The sequence below is a fragment of the Lactuca serriola genome, chromosome 5 (assembly GCF_051521515.1).
Source record: "Lactuca serriola cultivar US96UC23 chromosome 5, Lser_US96UC23_V15, whole genome shotgun sequence".
In the NCBI taxonomy this organism is placed as follows: domain Eukaryota; kingdom Viridiplantae; phylum Streptophyta; class Magnoliopsida; order Asterales; family Asteraceae; genus Lactuca; species Lactuca serriola.
Window position 1 is genome coordinate 341,082,414 of NC_136412.1, and position 14,390 is coordinate 341,096,803.

Genomic DNA, 14,390 nt, shown 5'->3' on the forward strand with positions numbered 1-14,390 from the left:
TTCGAATGAGACTTGAACTAATAAAACCCACAAAAGCTTTCTTTATGTACATATGTGGAACTCATTGATAAAACAAGATAACAACCGCACTTCAAATTATGTGATAAATACTATATCCCCCTCTTATGATTTATCACCAACATACGATTAATTATGCTTAGATTAAGGTAGCTTTCGCTTTGAACATCAACTAGTGCATACTTCTCAAGAAGCCTAACAAAATCAATGGTAGCTTAAAACATTTAAGCCATGATTCTATAAGTTAGATTCAAAGAAATAACATACATGACTAGTCAATCCATGTTCATGAACAAGGGAGCACTTTTATGGTCATGCTTTAGTCCCAATTTCATGGACACCTACCAAAGCAAACATTTGCTCATGCTAGAGCGACACCACTCTTGGTGTCTCCATAGGTGAAACCCCTTTAATTACCAAAACCAATGCTATCTCATGTTTAACGCATTGGTTCCTACATCTAGCGAGTTGAACATTAATCCTGTAAAATGAGTTTAAGTCAAAAGTTATAAATAAGTTATAACGATCGGTGGTATAAGATGTGTTTATGTCAAAGCCAATAAAAAGATTATGACAATCAATAAACAATTTTCAAACTTAATCTTTAACATCCCTAATTTATGTCTAACGTATTTGAGTTTTTAAGTTGGTTATATTTTTGTGGACTTTATTCTCATTATAATATTAAAAGATTTATTGTAGTTGAATGCTTTAACTATATATCAACAAATGGATAGATCGCTTGAACAGTTGTTTATGTATATATCATGTCATATATATCTTCTTAATATTTAACAAAATACATTAACTGAATTTTTATTAGTGTTAATTATCAATCAATATTACTAATAAATTAATAAATATATGCTATTATTTTTAATACCCATGTGTCAGTAAAATATTTATAATTATATATTTTGTAAAATATGGTTTTAATATTTCAATAACATAAATTTAACAAATTATATAAAACAAAAATAAAATAAAGATATAGGTTAGAATTCAATAATAAAATTTAAGTTATTTAAAAAAGAAAATTAAAGATATATTTATATATTTAAGAAAAGCTATTCATTTTGTAATTATATAATTTTGTAAATATAAAAGTAACACTTTATTTGATCGGTGAAAATACAAAAGCAGGAATAGTAATAATCTATAGTTAGCTTTGAACTCGCGTCGTCCCATATCGACCAGTAGAAGAACTGAGAGTCGTTTATATTGCGGAGCTCTGCAAGTAATATCGTCCCTTCGGGGACATCCGATAAAATTGGAACGATACAGAGAAGATTAGCATGGCCCCTGCGCAAGGATGACACGCACAAATCGAGAAATGGTCCAAATTTTTTTTCCTACCCCTTCTTGGTCTTCGCTGAAACCCTAATTTCCAGTCTAATCTGACAGTGATTTCAAGCGGAGTTTGCGGTTTGGACGTTTTTTTTGTCTGATTACCTTATTCTTTTTGTTGAACTACAACATCGTATTCACGAAAACACCAGTGAAGCGGCCATTAACGGATTTGATGAGGTACGCATCAAAATTCGAGTCGAGTCTTCGGAAACTATGTTCAAGCTGTGTATGTTCACTTACTACCAGATGTGTTGAACTTTAGTTTCTTAGTTTTTCAATCACACTGACAGTTCAGTTTCCCAATACATTTTTCTGCATATTGTTAACTCAAATTGGGGTATTTGAAGTTGTTTTATCAAGTAAACTGCAATTTATGATCATGATACTTTTGTTAAGTTTAAGCTGTTTCATGAATCTGGTCGATTTGTTACCGATGGGAATCTCAAATCGGTGTTCGATCGACACAGCTTGAAAGAATTTAGCATTTTTTATTATACTTCATGTCTAGTGTTTGTTGTTGCTTCGATATTCTTCTTGCTTTACTGTAACTACATATATATTGGTCTTGAAATTATCTGGTTTGGTTCTTGAATCTTGATCTTGTGTTATACCTCATTTGAATTTGATAGGTTTATGTTTTCTGTAGTGATGGGTTTTACTCCAAATTTCAACCCTCGATTAAAACCAGAAAAAAAACTTGATTTCAACAAGAAAAATAAAATCAACACAAGATTTCTAACAAACTGCATCAAATTTAGAAAAAAAAAAATATAAGACATGATTTCAACATGCATCAAACAAAGAAAGATCAAAACCTTATTTATAACATCTATTTGTTTGTTTTTCAATATTCATTTCATCTCTATTTTGAGATCGATTTTTACATGCTTGATTTTGGTTTTCCTTGGTTTCCATTATAGACTTTTTTGGATTTATCTTGTCATTTCTAAAGAAAACCAATATTGTTTTTTTTTTTTTTTTTTTTTTTTTTACAATAAAAAGGTTTTTAGTGTTTTTAATGAAGGTATATGCTCAAATGAGTCCTAAATGGTGGGATGATGAACTTAATGTTTGGTCAATGAAGTCTCAAAGAGTATGAGGTTTAGGGTTTGAGGAATTGGATTTAGCTAGTTGAAAACCCAGTAGCTCCAATTTTGTGTTTATGAAATATTTATTTTATGTATGGCTCTCATTTTAATAGCTTTCTTACAACGAACTTATAAACATCTTGAGATTGGTAATATTATGTGAAGGTAACAAAAAGTCATGCCATACTTGCTTCATTTGGTTGTGATTCCCTTCTACACATCCTCCCTCTACTTTGATTTTGGTTTTCTGTTTTAGGGTTTTGGACATACCTTCAGTTGTGACCCTATCATCTTCAACAGTTATTTTTTCACTTAACGACTTGCTGCTATAAATGATAAGCAACAAAAGACGTGGTTATTGGTGATGATGTAGTCAACCCAACCAATGATGTTACAAATAGTGCCATGGGATTTTAAAATTGTCAATAAGCTTTATAACGGATTTTTACAAGATTTTTGACTGGAAAATTGAGAGATAGGGATCACTTCTCACAGTGTATGATTCTTAGTTTAAAAAAGTAAACGAAAATATGCATTCTTCCCATGGTGTATTCCTGTTGGATATCTAAACTCTTTGTGTCATGTAGCTCCAATTGGATATAATCTAAATTCTTAAAATTATATTATTTTTAGTTACGCCTTCATCTGGTTGTTTCTCTCATGATTCATGAATATGTTCAGTTTTTCTTTTTTCTAACCTTATAAATGAAAAAGATTTGTGCCACATGTCATCTTCTCCAAGCATTTGCCACACTACAAATATTTCTTTCCTTCCCTTTTTAATCCAATATCATTCATCTTCTGATAACAATTCCAAATTTATACAATTTTGAATGAAAGGAATTCAATATAGCGTGATATCAATCACGTTATTTCTGTAGTGTTATCCTTTCCATAATATATTTTCAAAATGATGTTATATATACGATTTCCTACTTATTGTAATGTTATTCTTAGTAGCCGATTTTATTTGATTGTTCTTCAAATCCTTTCCGTTGCATAATCATAATCGACTACACAACCATCTACACAAGGTTAGCAAATTGATTTCGTGAATTATGATAGATTTTATTGAATGTATTTGTGTGTTCTACGGGCATTTTGTTTTAATGTGACCTTCTATTGCAAATCAGTTGAGTATTTGAATATGCAAAGTCTACGTAATTTTGTTCTATTTTCGCTGCATTGGTCCTGTTGATATAAGTCTACTATTCAAAGCCTTTTGGATGTTGGAATGCATATATGGTGTTCAATAGAATGCCTCAAAGAAAGAAATGTTGACACCAATTAGTCAATTACATTTTAATTATTTGATTTGGTTCTCTATTGGATGCATTGGTTCCTGTTGTCAGAAAAGTTTAATTTTAATCTTTTTGTTGTACATTAACTGGTTGATCGGATTGTTTAATTACATAGTAGGGATGATACATATGGTTGATTTTACGAAGCAAGAGTGGTTATTGATATGACGTTAAATAATTATTAGATAATGAACTTGCACATAAGGGTATTTAGGACATTTCACCATGTCTTTCCTTAAATGCCCCTGATTTCTATTTCTATACATGAAGGAATTTTAAAGGTTGAATAACTTTGTTTACAATGATTACATATTGTAACACAAGGAAATGGGAATTCAACGATTTAGGATTTTCTAATTTTTTTTATTATTATTGTTAGTTTATTAGCTAATCTCTGAACCTGTATAATGGCTTTCTTTAAATGCCTCTAATTTCGTTTTATAGTTTATCTCCATGTAAAAAGTTCAAATCTATTTTGAAACACGATTATTTAGAGTTATTTAGATGATAATATCGATGTACTGATACTCCTAGCAAATACCCCAATCAAATGTAATTTCATCTACAGATACATTTTGGATTATATAATGTATCATAGGGCAATGAAAGTAACTAAAAGGGTATTAGTAGACGGATGTAAATACATAAAGCATGGAGAGTTATCATTCCAGTTTTGACATCATGCCAATAATGGCAGCACAGTAACTGCGTTTATATGTGCAGGGGCATATTCGTCTATTTGCAGGGGGATATTTGTCTATTTGCTATGCTGTTTTGACATCATTCCATGCTGTTTTTTTATGTGTACACATGAAACTATGTGTACGCATGAAACTGTGTTTATAGAAAATTCGAGCAACTTTAATTTCATAAAGAAACAGTGCAAGGGCATATTGGTCAATTTGCTTTGAATTTAATATGTGTATCATTATATGTTGTTTGCTTTGTGTGTAGGTATGTAACTATGTTTATGTGTAATTCGAGCAAGTTTAACTGATGAAATTAGTTAACTTTCTAAGGTAAAAATTATTTAACTGAGGTTTTGAAACTCTTTACAAACTTTAATTATGATTATATTAATAAAAGAAATTTTTTATTAGAGTATAGTTGATTTTTGAATTTTTGTTCCCTAAAATAGTCATATTGCTTGGAAGACAACATGTTGCAAGGTCTAACTTCTATTCTTGTTGAATTCCACATTGAAAGAAATTCAATTGCAATGTATTTGACTTTGCAGACAACCAAAATCAACCCTGGTAAAAAATCAAAAATAGAAACGTAAGTTGTTTGGAAGGAATGAAATCTGTCAAAGGAATTGGAATCTAATGATTGCTTTGATCACAAAGATAATGTAACGATTTGTTACATTCCATGATCCTATTTGGCTGGCATGTAGGAATGCAAATTGTTGAGTTTATATTTAAATATATGTAGAGTGTTAACTCTACTATTATGTGAATATATGATTAAAGAAATATTTGTTTTTCAAAATGAACTTTTAGTGCAGCCACAACTTGAAAGTACACTGCTCTAATTGGTAAATTATTCAAAGGAAAATACTTAGATAAGTAAAAAATGTAAAGATTTCTGGAACAAGATGTCTTTATAAAAAAATATTTGAAAGTAAAGCTGTGGTAATAGTAAAAAAAAACTATAAAAATGCAATGTTTTAATTAGGATAATTTTTCATAACAAATGTATTTTTAATAAGAAAACTGAAAATACAATGCTCTAATTGGTAAATTTTTCAAAGTAAAAATCGTAAATTTTTTTTTATAAATAATGTCTTGATAAAAGAATATTTTAAAACAAAAAGGGTGCAATCGTAAATAAAAAAACCCTAAAAGTATGTAATGCTTTAACTAAGATGATAAATGAATATTTGAATGTAAAAATATTGTAATAGTAAAACAAAACTAAAAAAATGCAATGCTTTAATTGAGATGATGTTTCAAAAAAACAAATGTGTTTTTAATAAGAAAATTTAAAGTAAAATGCCTAGATAATTAAAAAATGTGATGATTTTTGTAAAAATTATATCGACAAAAGAATATTTGAAACTAAAAATGTTTGAAAAATAAAAAACTAAAAAAAATGTAATGCTTTAATTGGGACGGTTTTTGTAAAAATGTCTACAAAAGACTATTTGAATGTAAAATTATTGTAATACGAAAAAAAAAGTAAAAATGTGCAATCTCATAAAATGAGATGAATTTTCAAAAGAATTGCGATTTGATAGATTTTTCAAACTAAAATACCATGGTAAGAATTCTTTTTGACATTTACAATGTTGTAACCAAAAGAAAACTGAAAAAGCATAGTCCTATAATTAGAAGATTTTTCAAAATAAAATGATGTAGAATGCAATGCTATAAATCATAGATTTTTCAAGTAACATGCATTTATTAGAAAAAATGGATAGATTTTTCAAAGTAACATGATATTATAAGAAAAAAAAAACATGTAAGTTACAACACAATAACAGAAATAAAATTGAAAAGTGCAGAGTTATAAATATGTTGATTTTTCAAAGGTAAATATACTTATAATAATAAAACTGAAAACGCAATGCAATAATTCATAGATTTTTCAATGTTGTGGTAGAAAGAAACATATTGAAAGTGCAATGCTAAAATAGGGTTGATTTTTCAACAAGATATGTGCTTAAAATAAGAAAAGTGAAAATACAATGTTATAACTGATAGATTATTCAAAGTAAAATGACTTGATAATGAAATTTTTTGAATGTTTTAATGTTGTAACATTAAGAAAAAAGCAATGTTATAAATGAGTTGAGTTTTCAAGGGTAAATGTTCTTATAAGAAAAAAATTGTAAATACAATGCTATAATTGTTAGATTTTTCAAAGTAAAATGCCTTAATAAAAAAATTGATAGATTAAAGTAAAATGATTTAATAAGATTAAAAAAATAAGTTGTAATGTTGTAACTAAAAGAAAACAATTGGGTTGATTTTTCAAAGAGACATGTGCTTATAATTGGTAGATTTTTCAAAGGAAAATGCCTTTATAAATAAAATGAAAAAACTTTCAAGTAAAAAGATTTGATAAAATTTTTAGACTTGATAAAATAAAATATGAAAAGTTGAGAGACTTTTCAAGTAAAAAGATTTGATAAGACTTTTTAGACTTAAAATTGGTAGATTTTTCTAAGTAAAAGTTGTAATTATGGATTGTTCAAAAAAATAAAGTGCTTTGAAGAGCAAAAAAACCAGGATAAATTTCTAAAGTAAAATGTCATGATAAGAAAAAAGTTGATAGTCCTTTTAGACTTATAAAATAAAATATAAAAGTAATAATGTTGAACAAACAGAAAACTGCAAAATGTAATGCTATAAAATGTTGGCAAAGAAAAAAAAATAGCTTCTTCAAAATAAAATCTCTAGATATAACAAAATTTCAAGGAATTTTTCAAAATAACATGCCTTGATGAGAAAAGAATTAATATTTTTTCAAAGTAAAAAAATTGGATAGATTTTTACAGGTAAAGTGACTTGATAGATAAAATGCATTGATAGCAAAAAAGTATAATAATATAAAAGGAAAATTTTGAAATAAAATGCGCTAACAAGAATTTTTAATAAAATGTCTTGATAAACGAATATTTGAAAGTAAAAATATTGTAATAGAAAAAAATTCTTAAAAAATGCAATGCTCTTATTGGGATGATTTTTTCAAATGGAAATATTTTTTTATTAATATAACTTAAAGTAAAATGCTATAATTGGTACAAAGGAAAATCTGCTTTTAATAATAAAACTAAAGCTACAATGCTATAACGGGTAAATAGCTAAAAGTAGAAGGCTTAGATATGTAAAAAATTGTAAAGTTTTTTTTATAAAACTTTGTCTTGATAAAAGAATATTTGAAATTAAAAATTTTATAAAGGATATAAAAAACTAAAAAAGTGAAAAGTTGTAATTGGGATAATTTTCAAAGAAAAAACGTGCATTTAATAAGAAAACTGAAAATACAAGGCTATAATAGGTAAATTTTTCAATGTAAAATGCCTAGAATATAAAAAATGCACAAATTTTTGTAAAAAATGTCTTGACAAAAGAATTAATTGCAAGTAAAAATGATGTAATACTATAATTGGTAAAATTTTCAAAGTAAAAAGCATAGATAAGTAAAAAATGTAAATTTTTTTTTAAAAAATGTCTTGATAAAAAAATATCTAAAAGTAAACATGTTTTATTAGAAAAAAAAAACTACAAAAAAGCAATGCTTTAATTGGGATGGTTTTTCAAAACAAATATGCTTTTATTAAAAAAAACAGAAAGTTCAATGCTATAATTGATAACTTTTTCAAAGTAAAATACATAGATATATAAAAAATGTAAAGATTTTTTTAAAAAAAAATGTCTTCATAAAAAATATATATAAAAGCAAACATGTTTTATTAGAAAAAAAAACTAAAAAAATGAAATGCTTTAATTGAGATGTTTTTTCAAAAGAAATGTGTTTTTATTAAGAAAACAAAAAGTAAAGAACCTAAATAAGTAAAAAATGTAAAGATTTTTGTAAAAAATGTCTTGATAAAAAATAATCTTTAAATAAACATGTTTTATTAGTAAAAAAACTAAAAAAATGCAAATCCTTTAGTTGGGATGAGTTTTTAAAAAGAAATGTATTTTTATTTAGAAAACAAAAAGTACAATGATGTAATTTGTAAAATTTTGAAAGTAAAATGTCTAGACAAGTAAAAAATATAAATTTTTTTGTAAAAAATGTTTTGATAAAAAATATTTGAAAGTAAACATCTTTTATTAGGAAAAAAACTAAAAGAAATGCAATGCTTTTAATTGGGATGATTTCTAAAAAAAAATATGTTTTTATTAAGAAGACAGAAAGTGAGGACACCTTAAAAATTGTAAAAAAAATAAAAAAAAAATACAAATCATAAATCGAGCATAATACTATAGTGGAGAGAAAAAAAATCGGAATTTTTTTTTTTATCATTAAAATTGAATCATGGATCATAAAAATGATTTATGCTTCAACTTTAATGATCCAATTTTTTTCTCTCAAATATAGTACTATGCTCTATTTTAGGATTGATGTTATTTTTAAAATTTTTTTTCAAAATTTTTAAGGTGTCCTCACTTTTTGTTAATATTAAAGATGACACGTAAGGGTAAATTTGGAATTATGCATATGATCTTGGTTTTATGGATGAGCATAACCGTCGTTAACCACTTCTATCTTCTCTCTCGGCCTTTATAGCCATCATCACTTTTTATATCTCGGCATCATGAAGCAGAGGGCATAATTTATAGCCCCAGATTCATCTGTCACTCCGAACAACCACTTCTACCCCCATTTTCATCTTTTTCCTACTCGCAATTCATCAAGAAATCGGATTCCTCATTTCCTTTTTCATCACCGGTTAATAGCTACCTGACCAGCGGTCTGAAACGGCCTCCACCTTCATCAGGATCAATCTAAGCACTAAAATTGTTACAATCAACTGAATTTAATGATAACAAGGTCGATTTTCCATGAAGAGGGGCGATTGTACGTTTAGAATAAACCTTTCGGTCTTCATCGACCATAGCTTGAATCACTAGTTGCTGCCCCACCACTTATACCACAATCTTCCCCCAACTCGTCCATTGCCTAGTCGTCCCTTTGTATGCATTTGTTCTATATAGAATTTTGATGTTGTAAAGTGATGAACTTCTTTTACTTGTTGGTGGAGTTGTTAATTTTGGTTTTTTAGGTTTTGTGATTTTGTGTTCATCTACAGGTGAAGGTATCGCTAATTTTGGTTGGTTGCAAGCTAGACTTGATGAAGACTACCACATGAGTCGAGTACACATGATGGTTTCAATAAATGGAATAAGAAGGGTGAAGTGGCAGATTTGGGTCCTTGTTCTTGGTTTAAGGTTGAATGTTCCGATGGAAAAGTAAGCCAGACTAAACCATCTTCGTTGTAGGTTTCTATTCCTATACATTTATAATCTCTCCTGAAGTTGTGGCATCCCTGTGACTCTTAATCAGTTCAAAACCTAAGACACAATTTAGTCTGTAGAAATATGATTTCTTAGAGAGAGAGAGAGAGAGAGAGAGAGAGAGTAACAACCATAAAATTCATGAAAAATTTAAAATTTTAAAACAACCCAAATATCCTCATTTTTACAAATAGTTTTCTAAACAGGTTCAATATCAGAGTAATACCAAAATCATGAAAACAAAAACATGAGGAGGTGCACGATCACGCCTTCGCCTTCCTGCTATCCTTTGAGGTACCTGAAACACAATCTAAAACTGTAAGTCCAAAGCTTAGTGAGTTCCCCCAAAGTATGAATACACAACAAATAACACAAATATAATAACTAGATGCAATGGGTCCACAACTAACATACTGGATTACCCCTGAGCCCACATCATAAGTCTATTACTCCCTGGCATGTTCAGTCCTCAGGCTGAACACCGCTAAGCCCTCAGTACGAGTCTGACATGCCCTTCCTGACTCTCAGCTCGTATCTAGAATGCTCATGAGCCCTTAGTATGAGTCTAGCATGCCTTCCATGACCCTCATCTCATATTTGGTATGCTCTAGGGATTGTTGGCTACAACACAGAGCAACACAACCTCAACCCCTCCCACACAATATGTCGACATATAGCAGATAATTTCATATACAGATAAACAGACAATATCATAGGTAGTCCTACAGATCTACCAAACTAGCATATAAAAACTAGCATGCATATGTATTCCATACTCCACATAACAACAATTTCAGGTTATCAAACCAATGGCCTGACCTTGGTGCCTTCAACCCGTAAGTACAGTAAGGAAAACTCACCTGACAAGTAGCACAAAACTGATAAGGCCTGAATCCAAATCTCAGCTCACAACTTAAATGCCTACAACACCATATGACCAATTCCATCAAAACCCAATAATACCAAAATTACCTTTAAAGTCAAACTTGGTCAAACATGGTCAACTCTAAGTCATCTGGTCAAAATCCATAACCGACTAAGTCAACTCAGCAGAGTTGACCAAACCAAGTCGACCCAACCAAGTCAACTCGCAAACGACTGAACCATGTGAGTACGCAGGGTGTACAACAGAGGTACGCGCAACGTACAGAAGCTTCACATTGACTGAAAAACGAGGACGTTGAACAGGTACGTGAGGCGTACCCTCGCAAAGTACAAAACCTTAATAAGTTCCTAATGGATTAATCACTTAAGCCCATACTTTAGATCCATGGACCAAATGCACCTTAGAGCCATAAAGTCTAACTTTATGAATTTAGACGTCTCAAAAGTCCTTAATATGTGGTCTTAATCCATTAAGACCTTCCATAAGAAGCATGGAGCCAAACTAGCTAAGGGGACCTCATTTTTATGGCTTAGAACCCTTCCTAGGATCTGAAAGGACAACCCAAAGCATCCAACACCAAACATGCACAACATTGGAACATTTAAGGACAAAAGAACATCCTAAAGCTACAAAGATGAGATCTAAGCAAACCAAGCATAAAGGTAACAACTTTTTACCTTCTGGAGCTCTCCAAGAAGATGATGATGCAAGATCTACAAGATTGCTTTCCTCTCTAGAATCCTTGATGCACTTCTTTCTCCTTTAAGGACACAAATAACACAATTTAGGCTTAAAACTCACTTATGGGATTAGGGTTCTTCAAGGACGACACAAAGGCTTGGAGGCAGAAAGGGTGAGGCTGAATGATCCATAATGGTGTTTAAATACTCTTTAAACCCTAAAAATTAGAGTTTTACCCAGACGTTAGTACGCCTAGCGTACAAATCTTGCTCCAAAAATTACCATTTTGCCACTAGGGCTACATCTTTATATCGAAGGACCAAAATGACATACTTTAAAACCAAAAGAAGGATTTGAAAATACCTGAAAACCCAGGATATTAAAGAGAGAGGAAACTAGAAGACACGTCACATCTTATGACCAACGTTGATCCTCTTGCTGTTTGCCACGTGTTAGGTGCATAATGCTCCGCGTCCACCCCTACTTAAAGGTGTGCGCGTCGCGCCCCTGCCGCATGTGCACGTATTTTTATGTTTCTTTAAAAACCATATCTTTCTCATATGAGCTCCGTTTTTGACGTTATTTATATCTACGCTTAGCTACCGATGAGTAATAAACCTTTCATTTAGACACCGTCAACTAATTATCGCTTTAATTTTAATTTTATATTTTTAAAGAGCTTAAACTTAAAACCCGTATAAAAATCATAACTATTTACGAACTCCGTTCTCGACAGTCTTTATATCGACGATGTTGTATTCCTGAGATCTTCAACTCTCATTTACATTGTTTTGATTAACATTACACCGAAACTTTGAAAAATCATAGTTTCCTCATACGAAATTAGATTTTGGATGTTTTTTATATGCACACTCTCACTTTTACGATGACTACAACGTTTGTTTAGATTACACCTATTTCCGTTGAGCGTATATACCTGGGATCCCGATCCATGCGCATTCGTCAAGTACATCAGGCGTACTGGTGGTATGTTTAGAGTACTCACCTGGAAACCTTTTATGGAGTTGGGCCTATATTAGGCTTTAAATGTCTTTTGGACTTTAAGCTAGTTTAGAATTGGACCATGTTATGTTAGGCCCATTAAAGGATGGGTAAAGCGGCCTTTTTACACTAGGAGTCAAGGTTTAGAATCTGGACCCTCAATTTGGGTTAGCAACCTAATTGCTAATTAGGGTTGCATTATTGATCTCTAGACAGAGGTGAGTTTCCTTCATTGTACTCGTGGGTCGAAGGCACCAATGTCGGCCCATTAGATTATGTTTGTAGGATGATAATTGTCTTCAGGACAATTTCCTGTTATGCCAGTATATGCTTGTTGTCTCTATGACTCTTCCAGTTATGATTATATGCTAGTTGTAAAGGTGAAAAACCAATATCGGTTAAAAGAGACTGAAGGGGTTGAAATACAGCCAATACCGGTTGAAAGAGACCAAAGAGGTTGAAATATACCTAGTACCGATTGAAAGAGACCGAATGAGGTGAAATAGACCCAGTGTTGCTTTGACTATTATGTATGTACGGTCTGGTGTATTTTGATGGAGCTTACTAAGCTTTGTGCCTACAACTTTCAATTTATTATTCAGGTACTTCTAGCTCAAAAGGGAATGACTCAGCTTAATCGCAACACATCCGCCCATCACACCACTCTAACTTCTTACTGTATCTAAACTCATTAAAAATGAAGATTTTTTTATTAGATTTAAATAAATAATAAATGGGGATTTGCTTATAAAAGCTACAAGTTATCAAAGTCTTGCAATGAGTTAAAACACACAATGATTAAAATGGGAATAATAATTGTAAGAACAAATCAACATTAGATCAACCAATTAGCTCTCGTTTTAACTAAACTATTCAAGAAATTATGCAACCATAAAGTTATTAGATTGAATCTAATTAAACCATGAAGTAATGAACATATTTAAATCGAAAATCGATATGATAATACTCTTGTTGAAGATTAGGTGTTTGTGTCTATCTAGTTAACCCTTACAAACAAATTTACACAAGAAATATAGAAACAAAGGAGAACCGTACAAGCAAAGCCACAAAAAAATTCTACAAACAAAGCAGGATACCCTACAAACAAAGCCACACAACAAATACAAAATGGACAAAAAAATTAAAAGCAAAACCCTGCATAAAGAACCCATGACAAGAATTCAGAAGCAAAACCCTACAATCAAAGTTATATAAGAGTTCCAAAGTAGAACCCTAAAGCAAAGTCACACAATAATAAACCCAACAAATACTTTCGTTGATTCAAATATATTTCTTAAATTACTAAAAAGGTATTTAAATTTCCCATGTTTATTTTAACTTTAATTTTTCAACAATCAACTATTTTATTCAAATATATTTGTTATATTACTAAAAGAGTATTAAAATGTAAAAATGACATTTTTTCATTATTTTGTAATAGAAGGTAAACTAAAATAAACATCCATTTTTTGTTTATGCATATCAAAATATATTTTTTGGATACTAGCAGATGAATACATGTATTCTCAAATGAATCTAAGATGTCATGTATTAGTAGTTGGGACCGACAACTAGCAAATTATCAATGTAAAAATGTTTAATTACGCATACTAAATTTTTATATTGGTGGTAACAGTCAAATCTAAAAATACCCTAGCTGACTTTTTACGTCATGAAAACTCATTAAAAATGAATATTTTCAATAGATTTAAATAAATAATAAATGGGAGGTTGCTTATAAAAGCAACAAATTACAGTTGTTGATTTTATGGTTTCAGGTACATCAGATAATCGGGGCAAGACAAAGACGCAATTGTACAGATCATCTCATATAATAGTTCACTACACCATAGCAACATCTTATACATAAGGATACATAACACAATCTAATGAGTCAAGGGTAATCAGTCTGATGACACAGTTTTTACTTCTTAAAAATCAAAAAATTCCTATGATTTTTGAGATGTTACATAGAACCCTTTAAATAAAGCCACACAAGAACCAAACAAAGAAAAAGCTTACAAACAAAGCCACACAATAACTCTACATAAAAAGAAAATCCTTACAAACAAAGCCACAAGGTTACTCTATA

The 14,390-nt window shown here is 30.1% G+C and overlaps 1 long non-coding RNA gene and 1 other non-coding gene across 2 annotated transcripts; both read left to right on the forward strand.

The window, feature by feature from the left end:
• Positions 1-1,202: 1,202 nt before the first annotated feature.
• Positions 1,203-4,791, forward strand: LOC145055378 (uncharacterized). Its single transcript, XR_013685159.1, has 2 exons — positions 1,203-1,545; positions 4,481-4,791. It is a non-coding gene; the product is annotated as an uncharacterized LOC145055378 (long non-coding RNA).
• LOC145055808 (U6 spliceosomal RNA) lies at positions 1,264-1,366 on the forward strand. The gene has a single exon (XR_013685360.1). It is a non-coding gene; the product is annotated as a U6 spliceosomal RNA (small nuclear RNA).
• Positions 4,792-14,390: the final 9,599 nt, after the last annotated feature.